The 6,000-nt window shown below is 44.6% G+C and overlaps 1 protein-coding gene across 2 annotated transcripts in view; it reads right to left on the bottom strand.

Annotated features, from left to right (window-relative positions):
- The window catches only part of CERS3 (ceramide synthase 3), a 43,181-nt gene extending 37,181 nt beyond the window's left edge, over positions 1–6,000 (bottom strand). Inside the window, exon 1 of one of the 2 annotated variants that reach the window (XM_048481910.1) lies at positions 5,979–6,000. The gene's annotated coding sequence lies outside the window, so the exon portion shown is untranslated. Of the gene's footprint in view, positions 1–654; positions 704–5,978 lie in introns of those variants that run through there. The other variant, XM_048481908.1, reaches the window with a different exon arrangement.

A 6,000-nucleotide genomic window follows, 5' to 3' on the forward strand; every position in this document is an offset into this window, starting at 1 on the left:
ACACCCTGTGAGATAGGTGGGGCTGAGAGAGCTCCGAAGAACTGTGACTAGCCCAAGGTCACCCAGCTGGTGTGGGTGGGGGGTGTACAGGCTAATCTGAATTCCCCAGATAAGCCTCCACAGCTCAGGCAGCAGGATGGGGAATCAAGCCCGGTTTCTCCAGATAAGAGTACACCTGCTCTTAACCACTACGCTACTGCTGCTAGGAGTGTTCTGAATCAAGATGTAAAAAGGAAAAAGGCAATGAATATACAGACCCAGAATCTCCTTGCAGCTTTGTGCATGCAAACAGTTCAGTGTCATTTTCATCGCAACTCTGAACAATCTCCCAGAACACAGATAGTCCACTGTTAAAATAAAGCGTTTTCTTAAAGGAGGCATTTTAACGGTTGTGTTGAAATATTTTTAGCAGCTGTCCCACAGACAAATAAGCGTGTCGAGAGTCGAGAGGGAACAAAAGAAGTCAGATGAACTTTTCAAAGAATGTTAGCATTTCAACTCGATGGCTACACCTGACATTTGAATGGAAAGTCATTCATACCCTCCCTGAATGTCGATTCCAGTCTACAAAAATTAGATTTTTTAAAAACTGCCCATTATGCTCAAGTTGAACAGCTATATCCACAAAAAGGAACCTGATAATCAAAGTCCTACCTGGATGTTCCTCTCCCAAGACTAAGTGACAACTGAAACAGAACGCGAGTGTGCACCCGGCGACTTTCTCAAAAGGTAAACGCCTCATCTGTAGGTGCTTCCAAGTTCTCCAGGGACCCGCCCTTAAAAGTTGCCATTCAGGATCTTTGACTCATGGGCAATGCCGTTGGATGTAATTCCTGTAGAGCAATGCTGACTAGTCTCCTCTGCCACTGGTTTCGACACTGAAAAAGGGGAAGATTTTGGAACTGTATGGGATGTTTCATCATAAGGGTAAAATACAGGAGCCCAGGAAGGAATCCTTCAGATTAGAATAGAGTTGCTTTTAAAAAAGTTTATGGTAGAAGGAGGAGGAGGAGGAGGAGGAGGAGGAGGAGGAGGAGGAGGAGAAGGAGAAGGAGAAGGAGAAGAAGAAGAAGAAGAAGAAGAAGAAGAAGAAGAAGAAGAAGAAGAAGAAGAAGAAGAAGAAGAAGAAGAAGAAGAAGAATAATTTGGATTTATACCCCACCTTTCTCTCTCAAGGAAGCTTACAAAGCCTTTCCCTTCCCCTCCCTGCAACAGACACTCCGTGAGGTGGGTAGGGCTGAGAGAGTTCAGAGAGAACTGTTACTAGGTTGAGGTCACGTAGCAGGCTTCATGTGTAGGAGCAGGGAAACAAATACAGTTCACCAGATAAGAGGCCAACACTCATGTGGAGAAACGGGGAATCAAACCCGATTCTCCAGATTAGAGTCCACCGCTCTTAACCTCTACACCACACTGGCTCTTTGGATATGTATGCGCTAATAAAATAAAATAAACAAGCATGATTTTGTGTTGTGCTCCAAATACTTTACAGGGAGGATGCACAGATTATAAAAAGATCACTCAAGAAAGAAGAAAAAGCCCTTCAGGAGATTCGCATCCCTATGTTTTTGGCTTAGGGAGGCAAGCGCTACTAGAAAATCCTTTTTCCATACTGACTTCCTCAGATTTCCTTTAGGGAAGAGACGGGTGAAGAGAAGATTGGCAGGGAACACAGTGATCTCGGGGGCCAAATGTTTTATCACTTCACCGTTTCAAGTAGTCCTGATGGTTCATTATTACGCTTATCTGGAATCAACCCAGGGAACATTAACTTTGCGGCCATCCTGCAAGCTCTGTGCTTGGTGTTAACAACCTTGGCTAACATGCATGCTCGACTTAAAAGGAATGCTGGAGGCATTTCCCTCAAATGCCAACAGGTCCGTGGCCTACTTAGAGTAATGCTTCCTCAAGTCCTGCCATATTGCTTCATTACTCGAATTGAGAATCACTGAAGGACAGGTGTGTTATCCAAATTCTCTTGTATGGAGACTCCAGGCAGCTTATAAAGTCCTTCCCTTCCCTTCTAAGAGAGCTGTGACTGGCCCAAAGTCACCTAGCAGGCTTCGCATGGAGGAGTCGGGAACCAAATCCACTTCACCAGATAAGAGTCCGCTGCTCGTGAGGAGCAGAGGGGAATCAAACCCGGTTCTCCAGATTAGAGTTCACTGCCCATAACCACTACACCACGCTGGCTCTAGGCTGAGTCAAGTTGAGTCAAAGACCCATTTCGATGATGTATCCAAGATGAAAAGAAAAAGTAAAATGTGCTTCAAATATTACCACTCCAGAAAATACACAACTCTGGCTTGCAGTACGTGGAAAACATAACAACAATCAATCTTTATTACTGTCATAGACCAGCATAAGGTACAAAAGATACTTAAAAGGATAAAATACTTAAGTTGTAAATATATGGTTGGCATCCTCTGAAGATGCCAGCCACAGATGCAGACGAAACGTCAGGAGAAAATGTTACTGGAGCAGGGCCATACAGCCTGGAATCCCCAGAACACTCCTGTAAATATATATCTACAGAATCTTCTGTCAGAAACGAAAATTGGGAGCACAAAAAGATACAGGATCATATGGGAAACAGGAATAACAGCGAAAACATTAAAAGGAAATCTACCAGCAGAATTGGAACACAAGAGGAAGAGGAGGAGTCTCAAAGGTCACACAGTAGGCTTCATCTGGAGGAACGGAAAAGCAAACCCAGTTCACCAGATAGGAGTCTGCCACTCATGCGGAGGAGTAGAGAATCAAAGCTAGTCCATTGAAAGTCTGCTGCTCTTAACCACTACACCACACTGGCTCTCGTAAAAAGGTACAGGAACATAAAGAGGATGGGATAAGTGCATAAGCATTAAGAGGGAACACAATCTATGCTGGGGATAATTAGGAAAGGAATTGATAATAAAGCTGCAAAGATTGTCATGCCCTTATATAAAGCAGTGGGGTGACTGCACTTGGAGTACTGTGTTCAGTTCTGGTCGCCACATCTCAAAAAGGATATCGAAGAGATAGAAAAAGTGCAGAGAAGGGCAACAAGGATGATTGAGGGACTAGAGCACCTTCCTTATGAGGAGAGGCTGCAGCGTTTGGGACTCTTTAGTTTGGAGAGGAGACGTCTGAGGGTGGGTATGATTGAAGTCTATAAAATTATGCATGGGGTAGAAAATGTTGACAGAGAGAATTTTTTCTCTCTTTCTCACAATACTAGAACCAGGGGGCAGACATTGAAAATGCTGGGGGAAAGAATTAGGACTAATAAAAGGAAACACTTCTTCACGCAACGTGTGATTGGTGTTTGGAATATGCTGCTACAGGAGGTGGTGATGGCCACTAACCTGGATAGCTTTAAAAGGGGCTTGGACAGATTTATGGAGAAGTCGATTTATGGCTACCAATCTTGATCCTCTTTGATCTGAGATTGCAAATGCCTTAACAGTCCAGGTGCTCGGGAGCAACAGCCGCAGAAGGCCATTGCTTTCACATCCTGCCTGTGAGCTCCCAAAGGCACCTGGTGGGCCACTGCGAGTAGCAGAGAGCTGGACTAGATGGACTCTGGTCTGATCCAGCTGGCTTGTTCTTATGTTCTTAATTTACGGGAACAGTACTCTGGACTACTGAGCTTTTAGGGTTGCTAAGTCCAGGTTGGGAAATTCCTGGAGCTTTTAGAGGGCCCTCAGCGGGGGTATAATACCATAGAGTCCACCAATATAGTTTTCTTCCAGGGAACTTAACTCTGTCATCTGGAGATGTGTTGTAATTCCAGGAGCTCTTCAGCCTCACTGGGCGTCTGGCAACTCTATTGGCACTGAGGGCTATCCATCAAAACCTTGCTTATCAGAAACTGGAGGCTACGTTCACTACCTTTCTTGCAGACTGAAGCTTCAGCTGAGTTTTAGGAAAAGAAAAAGTTATTGCTCCAATGGAAAAGGAGGAGAGCTATTCTTTCTCCCTTTCCTGTGGGAAAAAACCCCAAACCACGAAAAGAGTAACATAAGGTGGATACAGTGGAGGCCATGTTGCTTGGTCAACTCGGTGCTGTGAAAAAGGTCTTGTCCCCACATTATAGAATCATAGAGTTGGAAGAGACCCCAAGGGCCATCAAGTCCAACCCCCTGCTATGCAGGAACACACAATCAGAGCTCTCCTATGTTCATCCATCCAACCTCTGTTTAAAAAACCTCCAAAGGAGACTCCACCACTCTCCAAAGCAGTGAGTTTCCCTGTCGAACAGCTCTGACAGTCAGAAAGTTCTTCCTAATGTTTAGGTAGAATCTCTTTTCCTGCACCTTGAATCCATTACTCCGTGCCCTAGTCTCTGAGGCAGCAGAAAACAAGCTTGCTCCCCCTTCGACATGACATCCCTTCAAATATTTAAACATAGCTATCATGTCCCCCCTTAACCTTCACTTCTCCAGACTAAACATCCCCAGCTCCCTAAGTCTCTCCTCATTGGACATAGATTCCAGATCTTTTACCATTTTAATCACCCTCCTCTGGACATGTTCCAGTTTGTCAATATCCTTCTCAAATTGCAGTACTCAGAACTGAACACATTGCTCTAGGTGAGGTCTGACCAATGCAGAGTACAGTGCTACAATTACTTCCCTCTGTCTAGACACTATATTGTACTCCTATTGATTCAGCCCAGAATTGCATTGGCTTTTTTGGCTGCCATATCACACTGCTGACTCATGTTCAGTTTGTGGTCTACTAAGACCCCTAGATCCCTTCCACACGAAAAATTAGATGAGGAAGCTTTGTTTTTGGTGAAAGTTTGGGAGTACCCTCTCAGACCCGGGTTTCTTGTTAGATTGGCAGCTCAGCAGCACCGATGTCACATTAGTTTGTCCTCTACCATTAGCTTGTAAGATGTCTTCTTATGGACTCAGCTGATCGGGCCTTATTAACCCACTCCATGGCAATGCTTCCCAGGCTGGAGGAGCCCAATGTGCTTTCTGCAGAGGCGTGGGGAATTGGGGGGAATGGTGCCCGGGGCAATGTCCTCATTTGAAAAGGGAGTTGGAGTTGCTTATTACAAATTCACAGCTGCCATTAAAAAAACCTAGTTATTTCAATTTCTTCTGCCCAGGAAAATTGGGCAACCAAAATCCCAAAGTTTTCCTTCGAATACAGCCATTTTGGATTATTTGAAGAGTCTGTGGGGATCAAATGTGTTATGAGATGAAGTGCAATAAAACCAGTCACAATAAAAGGTAGAACTGAGTGTCTTATCAGGGATTGCACCTAGTTGATTGAGATGCACTCCTAGCCCAATGTAGTTGTTACAATATATATTGATGGTGATTGTATCTAATTGATTGAGATGCCTTCCTCCCTCAGTGCAATCACTACAAGATATATGTAAACAGGCTGCTCTATGTTACCACTTCTGTAATGGGACATCCTTTCCTAATCTTTATTTTATGGCTTCACATACTGAGTAGATAACTAGGCTTAACCCTGACACTTCTGGTCCCATGGGAAACGGGATGTTTCCATTGGCCTGTGGGAGCAGGAGGCCAGGTGGCTTTGTTTCTACCTGTTGCCGACCTTGGGGCATCTAAGCTCTGCAATAACTCTTTCTCACATTCTTTGGGGAAACGGGAGGGGGAATCAATTTCTGGATAAAGGGGATAGCAAAAGCCAGGTTCGGCAGAACTGGCTTTAACCAGCTGGGTGCTTCGTTGCCTTCCCATAAATGCCGCTGATCCATAATACAGAGTTTATTCATTGATTCGAGGTCTGAGACCTAACACATCTTCAGTAAAACAGAGGTCAGCCTTTCAGTATGAAAACCTTCCCTTGTCAGAAATCAAGGGTAATTACAGGTTGGATTACCTTTTGGTTGGAAGGCCCGTTGGACTGATGAAGGGCAACAGGGCCAACATTTTGTTTCGAAGGGAATTTAAAATAAAGAGAAGGCGACCACAAGGTGGTTCGATTCCCCGACCCCCCCTCCCAATTACCTTTTGCCTGCATGGAACACCT

Source organism: Sphaerodactylus townsendi, linkage group LG17 (genome assembly GCF_021028975.2).
Source record: "Sphaerodactylus townsendi isolate TG3544 linkage group LG17, MPM_Stown_v2.3, whole genome shotgun sequence".
Lineage (NCBI taxonomy): Eukaryota > Metazoa > Chordata > Lepidosauria > Squamata > Sphaerodactylidae > Sphaerodactylus > Sphaerodactylus townsendi.